We start from the raw sequence: 26,088 nt of genomic DNA, 5'->3' as shown, positions 1-26,088 counted from the left end.
TGGGCGGTGCCCCCGAAGCTAAAAATACATGAAAAGTTGCCTTGTAAAATATCGTAATTTCATAGTCAATCTAGACCGTTCATTAGGCATGTGATCTCATGGAAGAAGTAATGTTAATTTAGGGTTCTTTGCCCTAGAAGGCAACCCTTGGTTTATATGAGGGAATTGTATTGCGATTTTGCATGATTATTCTGAGCGAGAGAGAGAGGAGGAGGTTGTGTGAGAGCAGAGAGGAAATTACAGCAGATATGTTGTAGGTTGTATCTCTTCATTTTGTTGGATAATATAAAAGGAAGGACTGGTTGTTTCTCTATGGACGTAGCCCAAATTGGGTGAACCACGTATATCTGTGTCTCTCTTGTTTTATGTGTTTCTGTATTTTTGTTTCTACAATATTTTGTGAATTTCATTGTTTCATTAATTAATTTCTAACAACTAATATCAAATCAGAAGGTCTATTTGGTTGATAAACTCGCAAGAAAGAAGGGTTCTTGGTTCGAGCGGGAGCAATGGCGGATGATGGTAAGTTTAGGGCCAAGAAATTAACAACCAAAACTACTAGTTGTGGAAGATGCAGATGGAATATTATATGTATCAAGAAGATTTGGACCTATCATTGAGTGGAAAAACAAATAAGTCAATGAGTATTACGAACACATAATGGGAGATTCTCGACAGAAAGGCACTAGGAACAATATAGTTGTGTCTGGCAGCATTGGTGGCATTCAACATTTCAAAGGAAACGACAACAGAAGGTTTAATGACGACATTGGCCAAGCTATATGAAAGACCCTCAACCTCAAATAATGTATTTCTTATGAAGCGTCTATTTAATATGAAGATGTCAGAAGGTGGATTTGTTGTTGATCATTTAAATAAATTTAACACTGTTACTAGTTAGTTAAGTTTTGTAGGGTTAAATTTTGATGATGAAGTTAGGGCTTTGTTGTTTCTATACCCATTGCCAGAACTTTGGAATGGCTTAGTTATGGCTATCAGCAACTCTATCTCTAGATCTATTACTTTAAAGTTTGATGATGTTGTTTGTGTTATCCCTAGTGAGGAAATGCGAAATATGGAAGAGGGAGGAGCCCAGGAAATCATAGTAAGTCAAGAAAAGGAAGATCCAAATCTAGATCAGGTATAATGTGCTGGAAATGCGGGAAGAATGGACACCTGAAGAAAGACTGCAAGTCTCAGAAGGGAAAAGAAGGAGATGGACATCAAGAGAACAATCACGAAGCGAATGCGATAGGTGATGTGTTGCAAGATACTTTGATTCTTTCATTAGAGAATATTATTGATGCCTGGGTGGTAGATTTAGGGGCCTCATTCCATGTCACACCTGACAGGAAACATTTTCATGACTATGTTCAAGGAGATTTTGGATAGGTGTGTCTAGGTGATGATAAACCTTGTAAAACCATTGGAATGAGTAAGGTTTTTGTAAAGTAACAAAATGGAAACTAATGGTTATTGAAGGAGGCGCGTCATGTTCCAAATATGGAAAATATATATATAATTAAAAAATTAAGAAATTAAAAATAATAATAATAATAATAAATAAATCTAATTTCAATAGGGCAGTTAGGTGGTGAAGGTTGTGTAATTACTTTTACAGGCAAAACCTGGAAGGTCACTAAAGGAGCCCTGGTAATAGCAACAGGAGAAAAGGATGGTACATTGTATTTACGCAATAGTATTTCTAATTTTGTTATTGATTTAACCTCCACAAGAGCATATACAACACTCTGGCATCATAGGCTCGGGCACTTGAGTGAGAAGTGGATGCAGATTCTTCACTCAGGAAATTTGTTTCCAAGTTGAAGCATGTTGATTTGGATTTATGTGAAAATTGTGTTTATGGAAAGCAAAAGAGAGTCATATTTATCAGAGCTGGGAAGCAAAAGAAGAGTGAAAAATTAGAGCTTGTGCATACAAATGTATGGGGACCTGCTCAGTATCATCTTGTAGGTTTTAACCTTGTACAGAAAATACCCACAGACGAATTCTAAAAACATAAAATAAATAATGACAAGAATATAAAACAAATACACAGATTTCCCCTAGATCCCAAAACCAGGACTATTAGATTGAGTTTTCATTATATTCCTTTCAATGTTATAATACATATATATACATGTCGAAGCATTCCTAAACCCCAATCCATTAACCCTAGATTAGAACTTAATCATAGTTCCCTTGACCGGATCTACAAAATACCATGGGCAGAAAATCATCATGCCCAAAACCATGTGCAAAGCCCATGCGCAAAACCATAGGTAGGTCCGCCCAACTAATATAGGGTCCAAAAGAAATTCCTAGGGCGTTGCCCTAGACCCCGTGCAGGGTAGCCTATTGCCCCCTTGTGCATGTGACTAGTCGTGGAAAGAATATAGAACACACCCAACACATCTCTTAGTGGCTCTCGCTAGTCTGTTACTTTTATTGATGATGCAACTAGGAAAACCTAGATTTATTGTATTCGAAATAAATCTAATGTATTTGATACTTTCAAGAAATGGAAAACTTTGGTTGAGAATGAGAAAGGAAATAAGTTGAATTGTCTTAGATCAGACAATGGAGGTGAATACTACAGCAAAGAGTTTGATAACTATTGTTCAGAGCATGGAATTCGTAGAGACAAGACAGTTCCAGGAACACCACGGGAAAATGGTGTGTCAGAAAGGATAAATAGGACAATCGTGGAGTGTGCAAGGTGCATGAGATTACATGCAGGATTTCCCTTACAATTTTGGGTAGATGTTGTAGATATTTTTGTTCATCTAATAAACAAAGGGACTTCAAATTCTTTGGATGGTGGTATTCTAGAGGAGGCATGGACAAGTAAAAAGGTAAACTACTCATTTTTAAAGACTTTCGGTTGTGAAGCCTTTGTCCACATTAATAAAGAAAATATAACAAATCTTGAGGCAAAATTAAATAAATGTACCTTTATTGGATATGGTGTAAATGATTGTGGTTACCATTTATATAATTATGAAAATCTCAAAATCATTAGGAGCATAGATGTCATATTCAATGAAAAGGTCTTTGTATAGGATCCAATGTAGGAAAAGAAACAGGAAAAGGAAAACAAAGAATATGCAGTGCTTGATGAGATCACAGAAAAAGTAAAGGTTCCTAGAAATCATAATTATTAGCAGCCACAACAAAAACAGTAACCACAACATCAACAAGCACCTCAAACACCTGAAAGTGGTGTTAGAATATCTACCAAGATAAGTAGACCCTATGAACGATACTCTCCTTTATTTTATTATGTATTGTTGACTGATTATGGTGAATCATAATGTTATGGAGAAGCAATGCAAGTACAAACTAGGAAGAAGTGGGAGTTAACCATGAAAGAAGAGATGGAACCAGACATGGGACTTAGTTAGGTTGTTTGCAGGTAAAACAACATCACAGAATAAATGGGTTTACAGGTTGAAGGAAGAAGATGGAGGAAAACATAGGTATAAGGGTAGACTTGTGGTGAAGGGGTTTGCACAAAAGAAAGGTATAGACTTTGATGAAATTTTTCCTCCTGTTGTTAAAATGACTTCAATTATAACTATTTTAAGTATTGTGGCAACAAAATATTTGCATCTTGAGAAGTTAGATGTAAAGACAACCTTTCTGAAAGGGTATTTAGAGGAATATATATATATATATATATATATATATATATACAGTAGTCACAAGGGTATGAGGTCAAAGGGGAGGAGAAATTAGTGTGCAAGTTGAAGAAGAGATTGTATGGCCTAAAACAAGCTCCAACGCAGTGGTATTTAAATTTTGAAAAGTTTATGTCTGAACAAGGTTATGTTAGATGTCACTCTAACCATTGTGTTTATCTTAAAAATCAAGATGATGGTAGCTATATTATATTGTTATTGTATGTAGATGACATGCTTGTTGCAGGGTCTAACATCGAGGAAATAAATTTGCTCAAAATAAAATTAGCAAATTCATTTGCAATGAAGGATTTGGGTGTTGCAAAACAAATCCTTGGCATGAGAATAACTAGACACAAGGAAAATTGCAATATTAATATTGTCTTAGAGTGAGTACATAGAAAAGGTGTTGGAAATATTTAATATGCAAAATGAAAAACCAGTTAATACACCTTTGGCTAGCCATTTCAAACTAAGTAACGAGATGTGTCCCAAGACCCAGGAAGAGATGGATTACACGTCTAAAGTTCCATATGCATCAGCAGTTGGCAACTTAATGTATGCAATGGTCTATACAAAGCTTTATATTTCACATGGAGTGGGATTTGTAAGAAGGTACATGAACAATCTAGGAAAACAACATTGGATGCCAAAGAAGTGGATTCTTAGGTATTTGAGAGGTACCATAAATCACGCATTATGCTTTGGTGGTTCAAACATTGCTCTACAGGGATATGTTAATGTAGATATGGCAGGTGATAGAGATAACAGGTTGAGCACCACAGGGTATGTGTTTTCTATAGGTGGAACAGTTGTCAGTTGAGTTTCAAAAATGCAAAGTTTTGTTGCACTTTCAACAATGTAAGAGGAGTATGTTGTTGTTACAGAGGCTAGTAAAGAAATGATTTGGTTACAAAGGTTTATGGATGAATTGGGCAAGAAGCAAGAGATGGGCAGGTTATACAGTGACAGCGAGAGTGTCATTCATCTTGCAAAGAATTAAGCATGTCATTCCAAGACTAAACATATACAGCTCAAGTACCATTTCATATGGTCAATGTTGGAAGATGGACAGTTGAAGCTAGAAAAGATACACACTAGCCAGAATCCTGCAGATATGTTTCTTCTCAGTTTCAATTGGCCTTCAAGTATGATGATGAAGATAAGAAACAGTCAGGTTCAAAGTGGAAGCATTTTCTAACAAGTGAAACAGCGGTGGAGTTTTTATAATCAGTCTCCAAGTGGGAGATTGTTGGGTGTGGAGCCTGATTATCTTCCTGATTGTTCAGAGTTTTTTTGTTTTAGTAGCGTTGGATCCTTGTCCCTAACGGGGCGGAAATGTTTCCCGTTTAATGGCCATTAGGGCGGTCCAAGGGGAGGCGGAAATGACTTTTATGACCCCCCCTAGCGGGGGTTTGGGGGCAGTGTCCCCCGAAGCTAAAAATAAAGGAAAATTTTCCTTGTAAAATATTGTAATTTCGTAGTCAATCTGGATCGTTCATTAGGCAGATGATCTAATGGTAGAAGTTATGTTAATTTAGGGTTTTTTCCCTAGAAGGCAACCATCGGTTTATATGAGGGAATTGTCTTGTGGTTGTGCATGAATCTTCTTAGCGAGAGAGAGAGGAGGTTGAGTGAGAGCAAAGAGAAAATTATAGCGGATTTGTTGTAGGTTGTAGCTCTTCATTTTGCTGGATAATATAAAAGGAAGGATTGGTTGTTTCTCTGTGGACGTAGCCCAAATTGGGTGAACCACGTATATCTGTGTCTCTCTTGTTTTATGTGTTTCTGTATTTTTGTTTCCGCAATATTTTGTGTATTTCATTGCTCCATTAATTAATTTCTAACAATGATATTATTATATTATATTATGATATGATAGTAATACTATTATACTAAGATATATTAATAGTATTATTCTAATAATTTTGTTATAGCTATATAATATTATTATATAAATATCCATAATTTGATTGTCATTATATTATATTATGATATGATAGTAATACTATTATACTAAGATATATTAATAGTATTATTCTAATAATTTTGTTATAGCTATATAATATTATTATATAAGTATCCATAATTTGATTGTCAGAACTCATTTGATTCAAACAAGTACTGAACTATCTAGAACTAATTCAATCGAAACTATTCTTAAAACTAATGCATAATTAATTTGAATTATTGATCTCATTCTCTAAACTCTAATTATACTATATAGTTCTTATTATATAAACTATTATTCTTTCCTATAAACTATTGTTCTCAAATTTTCTTGTTTTAGTTGGCATTTTTCTTTTTCTAGACAATTGTTATCTAATAATTAGTTTTTTATCGTTTTAACAAGTATTGTTGCCTTAGAAACTATTGCGCTTCCCCAACTTATTATTATCTAAATTATTGTTTTATACTATTATGATTTAGTATTTTTTTATTGTTAATAATTGGATTGTTTTTTGAGTAATAATTAGTTGTTTTCTCATGGTTTCTCTTTTCATTTTCTCTATTTTTCTCATTCTCTATGGCTATATTTTCTTTATGGCTATATTTTCTTTATTATTCTTGTTCTCTTTTGTTTTCATGTATAATTCTCTCACTTTATGTTGCAAGCTATTGCATATTTTTTTAGCTCTCTATTGTAAACTTTAATCTTCTCTATTTTTCTTATTTTCTTTAATTTTGTCTAATTATATATTCTTGTCTTTTTGTTTTCCTCCCATTTTTCTTTATTGTATAATTTTCTCATTCTGAATTGTAAATGATTGTTCAATTTTTATTATTATGAGTTGTTCTCATTATATACACTATTTTTCTATAATAACTCGTTTTTTCAGTACTAACAACTTTTGTTCTCTAAAGTGTTACTCTTGTTTTCTAAATTGTTGTTATCTCAAATATTAATTCTTTGTTGCTCTCTACTGTTAGTAACTCGTTTTTTTTTTGTTTTCTCTATTTTCTTTTTTATTCTAGTTCTCTATTATTTTCTCTATTGTAGTCTCCTAATCTATTGTAAAATTATCTTACTAGTGTCTTGTTCTAGTTTTTTTAATTAATTTTTTGTTAACTAGTTTTAATTTTCTATTGTTAAAAATTGGATTGTTTTCTCAGTAATAGTTGGTTTTTTCATCATTTTTCTTTATTTTCTCTTTTCTTTATTACTCGTGTTCTCCTTTGTTTTCTCTCATCCTCTATAGTGTATAATTCTCTAATTCTCTATTGCAAACTATTGCATACTTATTTATCTCTATTGAAAACTATATTTTCCTCATTCTCTAATATTTTGTCTAATTACATATTCTTGTTATATTGTTCTCTATTATTTTCTATTGTATAATTTGTTCATTCTCGATTGTAAATGATTATGCAATTTTTATTCTTATCAATTGTTCTCATTATAAACTATTGTTTTATAATAATTAGTTTTGTAGTTCTAACAACTATTATTCTCCAAAGTATTGCTCTTGTTGTCTAAATTGTTCTTATATTATTTTGTTCTTTGTTAACTGGTTTTTTTTCTTCATTTTTGCTCTATTTTCTTTATTTTTCTAGTTCTCTATTATTTTCCATTATAGTCTCTTTATCTATGTAGAATTCTCTTAGTATTGTCTTGTTCTCTATTAACTAGTTTTTTTTATTAACCAATTTTTCATTAACTAGTTTTATATTAAATATTTATTAATTGATTTGTTCTCAAGCTGTGTATTATTAATAATTGGTTTGTTTTCTAGCTAATCAATATTTTTTTCTCATTTTATCTGTTATTCTCATTCTTTATTACTATATTTTCTTTATTATTATTGTTTTTGTAACACCCCACCCCACATTTAGCTACTTTTACAAGCTTACCGAGGTAAACATGAGTTGAGAGTTACTATGCACAACCCAACATCCAAGATCCAATTATGGAAATGGGATCCACTTGTCCAAAACTTACTGCAACACTCAGAGACACATAATCACATATATGTCAGATAATTTTCATTGGTGACCTTTTCCTTGAGCTGGAACCACATTTTGACCTAACTTTCTTCCGAGTCGCACGCATGCAGGCCCGCCAATGAGGCCAGAAGGCTCCAACCGCGGGTATAACCCATTCTCCATGCGGTTGTGGTTGAAATTTTCTAGTTAAGATAGTGCAGCCACAGACTTGTTCCAAAAAAATTAAGGCTAGCCTATAGCCCAACTGCCCAAAACTTCCCAGAACTTTGTCAACAAGCTTCCTGAGTCTTCATGTTCTATTCTTAGGCTTTGTTCTTGCTCCAGGTTACATAACACATAATAGTCGTTTATACAAACACTTTGTAAACATAGTACCAGTAGGTCATGAATGCATATTATGTTCATTGTTTACATTAGTTTTATCATATGTTCATCAAGAAGGCTTACCACCCTCTCATACTAGCTATAACAAACAAATATTAGCTCATGCATTCATATAAATTACTCAGTAGCTTGTCAAACCATGACAAATACCAATAACAAGAGCACGTATTATCATAAGAAATAAACTATGCATGTAACTAGAATTTAACCAGAATGAAGCCATGACAAACTAGTCACATAATCACATATCAAACCAATACTTGTGCTCTTTGATCTCATAAAAGAATAACACATAATAACATATGCATACTGCCAACCAAATCAAAGACTTCCACGTACCACCTGACCATTGATTAGGATGAACCAAATCTTTCTTCCATCCAATCACCCCCATGTCATATTCCAAGCCTGAATTTGGGATTACATGGGATAAACCAAAACATAACCAAACATGGAATCCAAAGGAACCCACCTCCATCCTCAAGCCACGGTGATTTCACCGAACATGGGTCCAAGAATCACCAATCCCAATACAAGCTTGGATGCCTCAAAATTTCTTCACCATACCCAGAGGAATTTTCCTATCTCCACCCACCTATCAAGAGTTTACCCAGAGAAAACCATCTCCACTCTCAACCCTTGGGATTTTCTTGAGACTACCTCAACCAGGATCCAAAATCTATTGGAAATCCAAAGCTCAACAAAATAGGGAACCCATTACATCATGGTTATCAAGGAAATGGCATAAGGCAAGGTTGTACATGACATTCAATCCAGGCAACTCTGCATGCCAATGACAACAAACATGACCAATAAACCAATGCATGAACCATCCATTCAAATCCCAGCAAGATAATCAACATGCACTTTGCTACCTATAAAAATATTCCTATTGGTTTCTCTTTTCCGCCCTTGCTAGTTGTTGTCCAAACCTTTTTCTTGGTTGCCCTCACAAATTCCTCTTGCTCTGGACCTTGTTTCCCTTTATTTTCTTGCTTGTCTCTTGCTTGTGTCCAATTGCTCTTCCTCCTTGTGCTCTGGTGCTCTTTCTTACTGTAGTGTTCTCTTTTCTTGTAGTGTTCCCTCTCTTTTTCCAAGGTGAATACCCTAATGTTCTCTATCTAATTTATTTTCTTTTCTTTTCATTTTTATTCACTTTCCCTTGCATGCATATTCTTTTACTATTTTTCTCCTTCTCTTGTCTTTTAATCTTCCCCACCTATTGAAGTGGAATTTCTTTCATTTTTCCTTTATTTCTCTTTGCATTTTTGCCCCATGTCCTTAGTAGCCTGTAATAAATAATTTGTCATTATTTCCTTTTCCCTCTTGCCATGCCAATTTCCATAGCCCATAAATAATTAACCACAAGTGGATCCCAATGTAATGCTTTTCCCTTCATTCAGCTTGGAATATGTGTCCCATGACCTTGGTTTTATTTTTGCCTTTATAATGTCCATGCAGTATTTATTTACATGGAACTTTAACCAGGGTTTGTTACATTTTTCCTTTGTTTTCTCTAATCCTCTATAGTTTGTAATTATCTCATTCTCTATTGCAAACTATTGCATATTTCTTTAGCTCTCCGTTGTAAATTATAGTTCTATCTATTTTTCCTATTTCTAGGTCTATTATTCTCTATTCTTTTCTCCCTTTTTCTTGATTGTATAATTTTCTCATTCTTGATTGTGAATGGTTGTTCTGTTTTTTTTGTTATCAATTGTTCGCATTATATAAATTATTGCTCTATAATAACTAGTTTTATATTTTTTCTCTGTCTCCCAAGGGCACACAGAAATGGTAATGCTTTTGCATATGTAGATGCAACTTTTTATTAGCTTAATAAAAGGTTCGACTTTTCTCTGAAGAAAAAAAAAACAAAAACAAAACAAAACAAAAAAAACAAAAAACTAGTTTTATATTTCTAGGAGCTACTGTTCTCTAAAGTATTTCTCTCCTATAAATTGTTTTTTTTTGTTATCAATTGTTCTCATTATATAAACTATTGTTCTATAATAACTAGTTTTCTATTTTTAACAAGTATTTTCTATTTTTAACAAGTATTACTCTCTTCTAAAGTGTTGTTATCTAAAATATTGTTTCGTTCTTTGTTGCTCTTTATTGTTATTTTAAAGTGTAATGAGAATTTTTGGAGAATCTTTTACTTTGAAATATTACACCAGAGACAATTATTTCATAAATGCCACAACAAGCCAATAACAACATGTCTCCAGAGACTTGAACCCATGCAATTGGGGAAAGAATTGTTCACCAAACCACTTGAGCTAAGATCCTTTGACTTTGTTGCTCTTTATTGTTAGTGACTTATTTTTTTCTTGTTTTCTCTATTTTCTTTATTGTTCTAGTTCTCTATTATTTTCTTTATTGTTTTTTTCTCTATTGATTTCTATTGTAGTCTCTTATCTATTGTGGATCTCTCTTAGTATTAGGTTATTCTCTATGAACTGATTTTTTTAATTATCTTATTTTTTGAAGAATTTGTTTCTGGATCTTATCTATAGTGAACATTTTTAATCTATGTTTTAAGTCCATATGAGGACCCGTCATCTGGAGTAATTACTCATGATGATGCGTCCTGATATGGACTTAAAACGTAGATTAAAAATGTTCACTTTGGATAAAAATCCAAAAATAAATTCTTCAAAATTTGACAACCACAAAAACTTATAAACAAGTATCTTATTTTTATTAACTTGTTTTTATATTAAATATTTATTAATCATTTTTCTTTTTCTTTTTTTCTCTTGGAAAAATCATAATTTTATTAATGAAAACAAAATTACATGTTGTAGATGCTTACAATGCATTCAATCATGCCAGTAGAAACTGGTGTTCACATAGAAAAAAACTACTCCGAAATGGAAGTAAACAGGTTAACATTTTCTCCCTTTCTTCTTTTCTACCTTTCGCCGTTCTCCTTGGGATTGAGTGGTTGTTACAAGTTCTAGTTTGGTCTCTTCATTCATTCCTGAATTTTCCTTATTTGAATCTGAACTTTCAGATACATGATGACGTTTTTAACCCCCCGTCTCCTTTGCTCCAAGGATCATCTCCAGTCGCCATGTTTGCGCTGGAGTTCCTGAAACTTCATGATTTACTCCCCCGTTTTCTACACTTTCTTGTGGATTTTGGGTTTCTTAATTGGTAGCGGGATCCATTTCTTCATCTCCTCTTCTTCTTCATGTAGTTGTTGTGGGAATTTCCATCCCTTGGGTTGCTTTCCTGGTTTCTTCTTCCTTCGAGGCACTTTCTTGACATCATGACATGTATTTTGTAGATGTCCTGTTTGTCGGCATATTCAAAATCTAAAAGTTGTGTTCTCAAAATCTAGAAACTGTGTCCAACATTGCTTGTTACGTGTCAAGAGGATACGATTCGTCAATCTTTGTTGAGGTCCACCTCCACATGGATTCTAGCGAAAGTGTAGATTTGTTCTTCAACTCTTTGTGTGTTTTTCTTTATGTATCGCCCTAAGAGGTCCCCAATGCCTTCTAACACTTTATGGTGCCAGAAATGTAGGGGGAGATTATGCAATCTAACCTAAATCGGCATTCTTGATACCACCATTGTATTGACATCAAATTCTGGGAACCATGGGGTGACAAAAAGTCCCGCAGAACCCCAAAACCATGGGCCCTCTCGCAATATATATTCACATTCCTCCGATGATGCAAACTTTACTATGAAAAAACCCCTAGAGCAAAGGTGAATCTCACAATTTATTGTCCAAGTTGTGAAAATCTAGTGGAAAAGATCCATTGGTTTTGGCCAAAAACCATTGAATATGCATATAACTGCTTGAGATTCATATGTTGTGTGTAGTTCATTTGTTACTGATATATCTATAGTCATTGTTGGGATTTGATTTAGTTGTTCCACTATATATGGGTTGGGTATATTGTGTATCTGATCTAGTATTGTTGAGGAAACAAACTTCCCTTTGAGGATGGATTTGAACGAAGGAAATCCATTTATTTGTCCTTGATTCGACTATGTACCTTTGGGAAGACTAGATCCAAACACACCCCCTACGCCCTTTGGATTGCTTGGTCCAAGAGAACCTCCTTGAAGCCTCAAATGTAAGACGATGGTGGATGACGAAAAAATGTTACAATCTTGTAATCTCAGTTCATCCTACATGGATTTTCCTCCACATATCAGGCTTTGTAGGAGTATTGGAATACCCAGAATGTGAAAAATATTTTGCTTCAATTATTTGACATGCTCTGAGGCCCGAACCCAAAATAACATGACTTTCCATCTGGGGTTTTTACTAAAAATTTGAAGAGATATCTTTGTTCCCAGATTCGGAGCCCATACTTGATAATCGCACAATTTTTCAGTCAGATATTCGCATAAGTAAGGATTTGAGAGGAGTGGAAGGGGTTGCAGCGAAAAGAAAAAAAAAAAAAAATATTACTCATAAAAGAAAGCTAGACCACCGAACCCACCCGATCTGTTGAAGAAAAAATCGATCCGATGAAAGGCAAAATAGACATTGAGGATCTACATCTACTCCTCCTTTTCGAAAGTTTAATTCACTCGGAGAATTTAGAACTTTCAAATACAATTGCTTTAACAATAAATCCACAACAAGAAACATTCCAGATAAAAAATCCTCATCTGAAATCGAGGGTTTTCCTTCTGATCTGACCAATGCTTCCCTTGTGGCAAAGAGTAGACAGGGAATCGATTCCTACTCAAGGGTCACCACATTCCTAAAGGGGTCTAGACACGACACATGAATATGATGCCCTTCACACCCATCTGAGCCATCATGCATGACCGAGGTAAACCAAAACTCTACGACAAAAATTTGGTGTGTGATACTCACGAAAACCTTGGCTATCGTTCTCCTTCCTAGCACATTATGTTGAAACCGGCATTTGAACCATCCACAAGCTCCCTTAACAATACCTCGAGTAGTGAAATATGTGATAAATAACCTTCTTCTAATCAGCAACGGCGAGAATTGTCGGTCTATGATCTCGAAATAATCTTGATACCTTTCACCTTGCCCTGGCGGTGAGACAGAGGTTGAATTCGAGGTCTGAAAAACATCAGCAGCATAAGGGAAGCCAAGAAACTTTGAAACCCTAGCATCGCACCGACTCCTCCCTAACCTTTCTCTCCTCCGTCTGCCAAGTAACTTTTCCATTTATTAATTGTTTTTCGGTTGGTTAATAATTGGAAATTTTTATAATTAAGAGCTAGTTTTTTTCCTCATTTTCTCTATTTTCTATTACATATTTCTTTAGCTCTCTATTTTTTCTATAAAATATCGTTATGTTCTTTATTGCTCTTTATTATTATTAACTTTTTTCTTTCTTGTTTTCTCTATTTTCTTTATTATTCTAATTCTCTATTGTTTTCTATGTTAGACTAATTATATTTTGTAGAATTATCTTAGTATTGCCTTATTCTCTTTTAATTTTTCTAGTTTTTTGTTACTTAGTTTTTATATTAAATATTTATTAACTATTTTTCTCACATTTTCTATTGTTAATAACTAGATTTATTTCTTAGTAATAGTTGGTGTTTTCTCATTTTCTCTATTGTTCTCATTCTCTATTGCTACATTTTCTTTATTATTCTTGTTCTCCTTTGTTTTCTCTCATCCTCTATAGTGTATAATTCTCTCATTATCTATTGCAAACTATTGCATATTTATTTAGCTCTCTATTGTAAACTATGGTTTTCTCTATTTTTCTTATTCTATATTATATTTAATAGTTATATATTCTTGTTCTATCGTTCACTATTGTTTTCTCCCATTTTTCTTTATCGTATAATTTTCTCATTATCTATTTTAATTTATTGTTTTATTTTCATTGTTATGTTCTCATTATATAAACTATCATTTTTCCCAGTAAATATATTTTACCCAATATTTGTACACAAATATGTTTTACCCTATATTCACCACACTTTGGTGAGATTTCTCCCAACCCTACCCACATGATGAGTCCAATAAAAATGTTTTACCCCTATATTTCCACACTAAATATGTTTTACCTTATATCCCTACGCCCAAACCACTTTGACTCTCATAGACCATGGGGGTGAGGATAGTCATCAATATAGAATAAAACTTAAATATGTTTGACCCCCACCCTCATGGGCCATGAGGGTGGGGATTGTGGGAAACATGGGGTAAAACAATATGTTTTACCCTATATTTCCCTACATTCCCACCAATATGTTTCACCCTATATTCTTTCTATCCCCATTCCATGGACTATGGGGGTGGGGATGGTGGGGAACATGGAGTAAAACCTATTTAATTTAAATATGTTTTACCCTATATTCCCCTCTAACAACCTTGAACATTTTAAGCTAAATATTGTGATATTTAAAACAAAGAATTGAGATATTTAAAGTGAAGAGGAGTTTCATTAATCATATTAATTATTTCAAAGCAAAATTCATCACTAAATCTTTCTAAGTCGTGAGATTTCAAAAACGAATTTGTCAAATGATTTGGGATTTTGTACCCTACGAAATTATAAAAATGCCTTTTTAAAATAGCTTTTCAAGAAATAATGAATCCTCGTGTTTTGAGAAAATGTTTACAACTAGAAACCTATCAATTTGTTGCAAACTGATTCGGAAAGACAATTAAAATCCAATCTACTGTGTTGTTGTGCCCTCCAAAGAGATGGTGAAAAATGTTCCAAAAACTATAATTTACATAAAATACATGTTGAAGTTCCTTGAAAGAGATTATAAAAATACATTAGATGCAAAAACATGTGGAGGGTCTATCTGAAAATTAATGTGTCTCAACTTAGGCCATAACACCAATCCAATATTCAACTTTCAATGTTTTTAAATGCATGCTTTAATTAAATTATTTGATAGGTACTGTGAAATTGAAAATAAAATCCATCTCCATACAAAATGAAGAAATTGTTTTATGAACTCTAATGAATTATCTTTAATTTGAATGAGTTCATTAATGTTATAATAAAATGTCAGGGAAGGTCGATATTCATTGGACCTAGGATTACTACTCAAAATGGAGTTTCAATCCATCCCTCATCAAAATTTTGATTCACTAATGTAGATTCTTCTAGCATAAAACAACATTGCCCAACTGTAGGAATTTTGTGATAACTATCGTTGCAACCACTTAATTCAAGATCTACTAAACATCTATATTTATGAGCATATTTGGTAAGGTTACCTTCACTTAAATGATAAAACCCATAAATAAATCCTAATAAATTAAGGATCTACATTTCTAACAATAAAATAAACCCTAATAAATAAAGGATATACAATTTCTAACAAGAAAATATGGCACCAAAAGACTCAACAATACAATGATTTATAGTTGTTATAACATTTGTAAATTCTTCCTAATCTCGTAAAAATATTAAGGTAACTAAAGTCATTTAATTTTGTAGATCGTTTCAATCCTACTTTGGAATATTCTTAAACAAAATCCAGAGGAGAAAATAATGGCAACATTCGAGATTTTTTGTTATGCATCTCTTATTTATTGATGGAGTATTTAAAATATAAATATATTTCAATGGATTGGTTATATCATATAATTTCCATTAGCTTAGAATACAAATGAAGCCCAACCAAAAATAAAGAAGACAAAGGTGTAGTAGAAGGGTCTATACTTCAAGAAAAACATGGGAGGTTGCTTTAGTGAACTTAAAGACAACTCTAGCTACATGGTTGCCTCACAAATTAAAAACGAAAATATATTCTAAGCCAACGATTAGATATACAAATTATAATACTCAAAGGTAGAAATTTATAAAATAATGGCACTATAATTTCAGAGCTCTATACTAGAACTTAGGACTTTTCCAAATAAAGATTATTACAGTTAAAAAAATGAAGCAAAAAAAACAATGGAAAGGGAGAGTATGCATAAGGAATTGGAATGTAGAAAAAATACACAACATATTAAGAGGAGTTACCTATACCGCTTCTTCTTGAGTCTTGACTTTGAAATTCAAATTTCATGGCTTTGCAAACAACCCTACTGCATTAGATATGACTATGACTATATAGATGCAAACTACAAAAATGGAAAGAAGACTCTTGAATATTTAAATAGAGACTAATCATTTTTTTTGTGGCCATCTATTCCCAAAATGGGGGCCATTTTCTCCAAATAAAGCTTAATACCATGAAATTGGGGTGAATGAAAGCAAGAAGCTCATTTTACACTAAATGGGGAGGGTGAAATAGCTATCATGAATCCTCATTCATGTAAATTAGGGTGGATGGACAATTGTAGCTCCCAATTTCAAGGGTTGATTTTTTTCTCTCTCACTTGAAATAAGGTTAGGCTAACTCCATACCTAATTTTTTTATAAAATAAATTTTGGGTGATTGATAATATTGCACTATGATACAAAAAAAATCATCAATCAAAATTTGAAACCCCCTAATTTCACCCAAGGGCATAATTTTGCCCTAAAAATTTTCCATGGCCAACAATAAAGAAGGCCATATCAATAATTTTATGATCATAGAAAAATCTATCTTTGATGGATTGATCCTTTCCTGATACACCAATATTATTCAAGGATTTGAACATCATATAGCCCCATGTTCTCAACTTATTAAATATGTGAAGGTTACAAGAAGATGGTTCATTTTTTTGGAAGTTTTCTTTTTCTTTCCTATGCTTGAGGACAAGGCAATTTAAAGGGGAGAATACTTGTAATATACCTAGGGAAATCATTAATGTGTAGCAATGATAAGTCGTGCCTTTTTCCACGGAAATGACCTATCTCCCATGACGTGTATATATACAAATCTATTGTACTAAATCTAAACCAACAATGATACATATATTTGAGTATAACAAATAAGTGTTAATTGAAATGGATATTTGGAGTTAATTTACATATTTAGGACATTTTCATAAGGTAGACTACAAAGTTTGCCTCATAGAAATATGGGGTCTTAAAGGCATACACCTTTTTGGTGCTCCTTAGCAACAAAATGCATGTGGCAATTGATTTCTCAGGACAACCTATGGAGAAGAATTATTATCCAAAAGTACATGGCCCTAAACACCCTTATGGATTGGATAAGGATAGAATGCAAGGCATTCAAAATGTCTCTAATCATTGGATATCGTTGACACAAGCTCTCCTGGTGACAAGGAACTACTTAGCATTACAAGTTAGGAATGGCACATTTGCCTGGATTTCATTATAGGCTATGGTTAGAACATTTTTCTACCAACAATTCTAGTAACCCATCTTCAAGAAGTAGGGAGATGCACTTTGAATAATGTTGGGAAGCCTTGATCTAAAACACTTGGGGCTCAAGGTTAGTGCTCAACAAAAGAGTTAGGGATGTATGCTAAGATGGGGCATTGCTAGAAGGACTTTCTAATGGAACTTCAAAAATCCCACATCCATTTTAAGGATGCCCTCGATGAACTCAAATGGGAAATGGATCTAGTTGGAGGTGAGTGCATGTGATGAAAAATCATCTCACGGGTATCTTCAAAATGTAATTTTTTAAGTCTAGGAAGTCTCTAGAATTTCTAGATTATGTAAAATGTTTAGAAACAATATGTAATCAAAAAAGAAAAAGAAAAAATGATTTATTTAGGAAAAAATTATGATAGGTTCCTAAAATCAAGAATATTTTTCTCAACTTCTTCCAAAAATCTAGGAGAGAAATTATCTCTTGATAATTATAGATCTCTCCTTCTCTAAGTATAAATAGGAATGTAATGCATTTTTTGGGCTAAGCAAGAAGTGGCAAAGGTCCCAAACTCCTTCATATTTAAAATTTTTGTTTCTGTTGTATCATTTGGTTTTGATTTGGGTGTAGCTTTTGTTGTGGAACTTTACATCATTTTGATATCATAGCCTTTGTGTTGATCCTATCAAGTATGTCAATCATGGAACATCATGGAGCTACATGTATTTTGGTGTGATTACTAGAGTAAATTCCGCATATTGTGCTTGTAATCTCATAAATGGGTGAGATCTCCAATGTTTGTTGACCTCTGTGTGGAGTAACTTGTGAAGCATGCCACGTTGGAATGGTGGATGTTGGAACATCGTGTAGTGTTAGAGCACTAGAAGGTTGTGTGCATTAGCATTTCAAATTAGTGTTTTTCAGAGGAGAAATTCTTTAGTGTGAGACTATGTGCTAAATGAGATTGTGTAAAATGTGGATGTTGGATGTTCTATGAGGTTCATTGTATCTGCATCTATGTGTGGAGTGGAGTTATGTTGAAAAGGGAAGATTAATATGAAGTTAGTATTTTTATGACTCATAAAGCTTTCCATTTCAAATTATAAAGGGGGTAAAATAGGACTATTCGTATTTCACATGAAAAATTTTATGCAAAGAATTAATTGAAGGAATGATGTAGAGTGGCATTACAATACTTTTTTCACAAAAAGTCAATTAAGTTCAATCTTGAGTGAAAAGATATGGGATTATGTCATGAGAGGTGAAAACATTAAATTTTGTTGAGAAAAGGAATGGATGTGATCAAATTGATTTTTACAACTCATAAAAAAATATCTTTTGAGTTCTCAAAAAGTCATGGATTAGTGTAGAAATATGTATTTTGGTTCATCAAAATGATGGATGGATATTATGGTTTAAAGGAAAGTTTTAAATATCTTTGAATATATTAATGAATATTAATTATAATGTTAATTAGGTGAAATTCAAGTCAAGAATTAAAGTTTCAAATAAATTTGGCACTTGAGTAACGCAATAGAAGCATGGTGAGTACATTGAGAAAGACTTGGATCATAAAAGGAAGAGATTGGTAAAATAAGATGTCAGGAATAATGAAAAGGATATAGCTAAGATAAAGAAAATATTGAGTGTTTTGATGAAGCTACTAAGAAAGAGCCTAAATCATAGTTGGAAGCTTAAAAAAATAGTTAAAAGGCTTATTGTGCAATATATGCAAGGAAGGTGATATACAGGGTGAAACTGTGGGTTAGAACAGAAGAAAAAATTAGTAGAGTTGCATATTGATATATATCCATGAAAAGGGAAAGAGTTATGATTTGTGGACCAAATCAGGGAACAATGCTCAAAGAATATGATGAAGAAGATGAGAGACTTGACTAAAGTCTTATGGATTGTTGGGACGATTTAGACCAACACAAGGAAGAGATGCTAGAGGCACCAATAGAGGCGAAGGAGTCGCTTGATTTTGAAAATAGGGATTTGTGTGTGTATGCATGTTATGAAGATGGACAACCACTAAAAATGATCATAAAGGAAGGGGAAAATGTGTAATTTTCTCAAGAAGGCAAAAGTGAAAAGGACCGAGGCAAGAAAATATTATCATAAGGAATTAAAGATAACAACTTTGTGATATAAAAGGAGATTGCAGATGATGAATCAGAAGGACAATGCTTGGATGTAGTGCCAATTGATTATGATGAGGAATTAAAGCTTGTAGAAGAGTGGACAAAAAAACCCAAGATGGATGAAGATTTTACCATAAGGGAAAATCCATTAGATGAACGTGATAACATGATGAAGCAATAGGAAAAGGATGCAAAGAAATGAAGCCATGATAACAACCATGATGAGTTTTTATGTAGGAAGGAAGCAACAACTGAAGAATAGCAGTATAAAATAACAAAGAACGGAACTGGATAATGAGTTGGATGAGTTATGAAAGCTTATGTTGAAGATCCCTAGGTGGAGGTACAATGAGGTAAAGAAGGCAGTCAACAATAAGATACAATTGGCAAAAAAGACTTATGTAAACAAGGCATGTGAACACCAATAACATAAACTATGGGATCCAAGTAAAATACAGCAAGGATGGAGAGTCATGGACAGGAATATAGGAATTTGTTTTACCCTAAGAGTCTGATGCAGAAGCATCTCACAAGTATCTTATGTTGAGCCACTTTTATTAAAAGTTGTGCAAGTCATTGCACTTCTTCATGACACCTCTCCCTAAAAAGACTTAAAAATAATACTTCTAAATTAAAAAAAAATTAAAGTCTCAGTAGGTGGGGTTCCCTAGAGAAATAAGGAGTACTTATATGACATCACCTTGCAGTTCGTATTTTTACCAATATGTGGTGTTATAGGAAGTTATATATGGTCATATATATGCTTTTTTATACATTTCATATGTTGTTTGAAGGTTTTGATTATACTAATAGTATTGATATGTTCACAAAATTGACAACTACAACATCAACATAGGCATGTTATTGCCGTGATCAACCCATGGTATAACAAGAAAAAATGGACACTTCCCTCACTAAGCAATTACTCTCTACAATATCATTATATTTCTAAGCACAAAGATATTACAAAGATGAAGGTTTAACGATGCAATTATGATCAGGCAATGAATGATCCCTATGGTTATAAAAGTTATTTATTTTAAATATTAATATTGTAATCTTATGCCAATATCTTTACCATGAAAGTGAAAAACAAAATTGTCAAGACGCAATCACATGGTCAAAAGTATACTTTTAAAAGTGTTATAATGTCCAAGGTGTAGGTGTATGATCATAAGGCATCACAAGGTTTATTAAAGTTTATGCACCCCTACCTACACAGTCAAAAAAGATTACATGATCTAAATTATTGTGAAGCCACGTAATACACAACGCACACATATGACAGCATGGTCATAGGACATGATACATTGTACCAGCAATGCAAATACATATATGACGACATACATGGGTGTTCGCTACATGCATGTGGGATTGGACCTCGTGGAGTTATAAGGCGAAATACTAGCCACCTATGGAAAGTATGGTCACAAGGTTATCAATTTAAATTAAACATAACCCCGACACTGCCAATAATTGTCATTACAATTTAACTTATGTCATGATGGATTAATACATGGCTTGTATATGAGACTATGGTCAAGGAATATAATACATGCAAGTTTGATTAAATGACGGCAACCATTCTACCATAATTATTCGTCGGATAAGTATTAACTAAATTTATGAAGCCTTTGCTATGTATATCAAGCAAGATTTATGAAGTCTAAATGTTTTACTTATGGCTCATATGGAAATGGATTCGATTACTGACCTGGAGTTATTAGACACGACATGCGATAAATTTGTCGAAGATCAATGAGCACTTCACACTCACAACTAAATGGAAACTCCTTACTTATGCTTGCATGTTTCACACTAGAATAAGAAGCCAAGCTTGCTAAACCTTTAGAAACCTTATATGGTGCTTACAACGGCTAAAGTGAATCATTGGCAACTAAATCAAGGGGCAAATAAAGCTTGGGTCACAGGTATGAGAAGGTTCACTCCTAACCCCCACTAGTTAATGGCTCCTTTTGCAAATTTTAGATGTGTTTGGTCTATTTTATGTTAGTGCAGAAGTTAATCCTTTCCATTGTTTTTCCCCTTCACTTCTTACTTTGTTTATTCATTGACATTCATGCAATGACTAAGTGTTTTGTTTATGAATGATTCATGCGATTCTTTTTCCCTCTCACATGGGTAGATGAGCTTGGATTCCTCCATCTCCACCTTAAATGACCGCCCCTACCTTTGAAGTTCCCCTGCATATCTCAAACTAGTGTTTTTGTTTACAAGCATACACAAGGATAGCACCTCTTGACAGAGGTTTTGGCACTGCAGCCTACATACTAATATTTTTTAGCAAGGCCCTCTCACCATGGCTAAAATGAAGTGTAAGCTATGAAGGCAAAAATGCCCACTCAACCCAACACACACTACATATGTGAAAATTAGATCATCTTCCCCCAGCATACACCCTATAAACATGACTCTCCCCTGCCTTATATTGAAACCACTTATGTGAATGTATTAATCCCTTAGCAAGAGAGAAATTATGAGGAAATTTTTCTTGTTACTTGGCCTGCAATCAATTTTTAAAATAAGTAAGCATGCTTGTATCGGCAGGTGTATTGTGTAATGTTATTTTATGCTCTGCTCCAGTGGTTTATGTCCAATGTCCTTGGAAAATCATTACATATAGTTTGAAAGACATTCGCCTTTTATTTTGTCAGATGATGCATAATGTATATGGTCCCCCGTCCATGTTAAAAATCCATTTATGCAAATTATACCTACCACAAGTTTTTCCTTGATCCACGTATGACCTTTGTATGTAAATATTTTATCAAATCTCTTGCTTATGGAAAAACAAATAATGCATGTTGCATGTGTTGTGATGTAATGTTTTTGGTTTTGGCCTCCTTAGACAATCTTTGACAAGCCTTTGTGTAATTTTTATGATGTATGGTTTTATTTTATCTCATATATGAAGTGTTTGGTCTTATTATTGCAAAAATAAAAGTCGAGACCCAAATCCCATACAACCTACCTGCGTTTCCCCCCCAATACCAAACACGATACCTTGTTCATTGAGAGAAGTCGACCATGATTACCAACATTGTGGTAGTTTATTGTAAACGAGTTGGCCCATCCTATTTGGAAAGAATCTAATCCATATCCTTGACTTTGCAATATATATGCCACATGTCTCCCTAGCTTGCGCTCCCAAGTTTAAAATGTTAGGACACTTTGGAAACATTATGAATAGTATGAACTTACATTTCATTTATGCCATCTCACTTACATTCCATTTGTGATTTGTGCCATGCCATATAAATTCATAAAGGTTTGCGTGATTTCAAAATTACTTGACTCATGTGCTTAATAAACTTGTAGGTTGTTGCCTATAAAATTAAAGAAACCAGCATTTGGGCCCATTATGTCAGCACACATTCATTCCATTATTACCAATAGTCTCTTCCTACGCTGAGACATCATCCGCTACATTTAAACATTTTCATAATCACATTCAAAATGAAGAAGTAGGTAATATACAAAGTCTATTTTTTCTTTGGAAGTTTGTTTGGGCAAGAAAATACAAAACCTAACCCCTTAATTCATCCAAATCATATGTTTGGTCATTGCACTTACCCAACCTTGTATATACATGTTATTTCTTACTAATATTCATGTTCAATCATATGAAGCAAAAAGAAAAATCTCAAACTATATTCTATCTTTTACTCAGCAGCAAATAAATTTTATATTTTCCACTACAATTTGTAAAATATATTTGTTGCTTATCATGTTTTGTATACACACCATCCATGATCAACTTTCTAGTGTAGAATAGCACCATATGTATAACTCTTTACTCTCATTTCTCTTGTCATACATATTGTACCAGCATACTATTCATAATATGTTTTCTAGTTGCATCTGTGGACAGTTCCCTTCCCCATGTTACATATTTTCCTTTGTGTGTGTATGCAAAATACTCCAACATTTATGTGAAACACGACTTCAAATAGTCTTTTATTTTATCAATTACATGTTTATGCTCAAAAAATTGATAGTTGCAAGACAGATTTCATTGATCACAATACAATATGAGCTTCTTTAGAATAGGATCACATGGTAATAGAAGAGGACAAAACAAAATAACCAATATTTCATGGAGGGAAAACAAGAACAAAAGGATCAAATTTACTATTCACTCTGATGCCGACTCTAAGGATTTCAACCAATTGACCCAAACAGATCACTTATACCTCAGAGATCCTCCTCCTACCCCTCTTTTTTCATAGAACGTACCTCTTCCACACCACAGTATAATGGAAATTTTACAAGCTCTTGCGTCTCAACCACAACCAACATAGAATGGTGATTGGGAGACCAACCATGTCAAGCCTGCATCCAAATTTTCACATTGACCTACTATTTCCATCATTTAGTCCACCCTGCAATCATTGCTCCTTAGATACCCTTTGCTTTGTCTCGGGCCACTTATTTTCATGCTCAGCAACCACTTGATTCCCTTGCACATCTTTCATTTGGGAAGTTTCATATGTCAATTATCTTTATACATTATCCCTCTAAGGCTACTTCATCTCATACATATTGTGACATTCCCATACCTAAAGGACAAGAGAGGAGAGAAATCTCCTTTCAAGACATGCATCGATAGGTGCAAGGAGAAAGGAAGGAGGAGAAGAGAGCATATTACATGGCTAGCCTAGCAAGCCTCTTGAGCTAACTTGAGTTATTTATTGATATGATGTGTTTTTACTTCATTTTACTTGGACTTGTTTCATATTACGACATTATCATGTTCTTGGGACAACATTTTATTTTTGAACTATGGTACACATTTTGATGACATTTTGGTTGATGGGAGACACAAGGACAATTTTACATGCTTTATTTTATATGTTTGCCGATATTTGGATGTTTCATATGTATGAATTTTTATGATGGTGGTATTCTCGATGATATCATAGTTATACATGTTTTATTACATGGGAGTTGCAAGGTTAATGGAAATATTTTATGGATATAGTTGGGGACCCCACCGACTAATATAAAATTAATTCATTAAAAAGACCCCTTCTAAATGCCTTCTCCTGAATTAAAAATAAAAGCAATTTAACATAATACAAACATTAATTATGAGACAATTTTTCCTTCCAACTACCCAAGGAGAGTATAAAACTAAACAGAAGGCACATAAGAGAGGATGGAAAATATTAATGAGGAGAGGTATACATAAGTTTTGAAAGTTGTCATTTTTACTTCAATTCATTTATTTTAGAGTACTAGAGCTTACCTGTTTTGGCAACAACGGAAATCCTTCAAGTAGTGATAAGGAGAAAGTGAGCTCTTCAATTCTTGGTTCTTTTATTAAGGTTGTTCATTTTCTTGCATTATTATGTGTTGTTAGAAGGTTTTATATTTTTTCATATCAGTGCTAACTGGTGCATTTTTTCCAGAAAACATTGTTGATCCAATCTTGTGGGAAAAGTCCAAGTTTCTCAGTGTTCTTTCTTGCTTATTATTTGGTATTTTGAGTGGATCTATGTATGAGTATTTTTACATATTAGACATTTTAAAGTTGATTTTTGGTCTTGATTCTCATGGGAATCAGCCAAAATAGTATGTTGTACTCATATTTGTATCAATAAAACCAGCAATTGGAAGCCTATATTTTTCTGGCATATTTCTCTAGTAATTTTATGTTTTGTTAATTTTTTGCAGCAGATTTGATGATATTTGTAGCTAAACTTGTCAGTCATTTTATAACATACATGTGCGGTCATATGCCTGACAAGGTATGATCTTGAAAATTTGCTTTTAGCTTTATTTATCAGTTTGTTGTTAATTTGTTAAAGTTTCAATTTATTTAGTTTATGCAATGTATATGGTTGTTTATATTATCTATTTTTCATTTATTTCATTGTTGTAAATAATTTTCCTTTGCTTTGTTATACAAATCCATTATATATAATTGTAATTTGATTATGGGCATTAAACCTTGATCCTAGTCCCATTATATCACCATCCCAATGAGATTCGAGGCAGTTGGTAATGAATCATAAGAAACTTTGCTCATAAACATGCTTTTTGAAACCATACGATGGAATCGATTAATTGATCCCTATTGCTATAAATCTTCATTTCCTACATGACCGTAACATCGACAAATTAACTTGATCTTCCTAATCTGTTAAATGATCAAAAGAGTATTTCTCATTCATTTCTTAATTTTATACTTGATAATTCTAACTCCTTGCATGTGCTAGAACAATATTGAGTTGTTATAGAAAAAAAAATTGATTTTGAAGAAAGAAGATAAGCCCTTGAAAGGGGTACTGGAAATCATGTTGATCAAAGGTAGTTGGCTTATGACTAGTGAACCTCATTTCTCTAGAGGAATTCTTGGATTTGTTAGAAAATTATATATTACAGAGCAATGGAACACATAAAATATATTGCAGAAATATAAACACATAAAACAAGAGAGACACAGATATACATGGTTCACCCAATTTGGGCTACGTCCACGGAGAAACAACCAGTCCTACCTTTTATATTATCCAGCAAACTCAATCAGATCCGTTTTAATTCCCTTTTTTCTCTTACACAATCTCCTCTCTCTTTCTCACTTAGAATACAGATCTACATAGACACAATACAATTCCCTCATATATAGCAAGGGGTTGCCTTCTATGGAAAAAAACCCTAAATTAAACATAACTTCTACCGTCAAATCTCTGCCTGATGAA

Source organism: Pinus tabuliformis, chromosome 9, assembly GCF_031772625.1.
Source record: "Pinus tabuliformis cultivar Carrire ecotype Pingquan chromosome 9, CPIR1, whole genome shotgun sequence".
NCBI classification, from domain to species: domain Eukaryota; kingdom Viridiplantae; phylum Streptophyta; class Pinopsida; order Pinales; family Pinaceae; genus Pinus; species Pinus tabuliformis.
Note: the sequence above shows the minus strand (reverse complement) of the source record.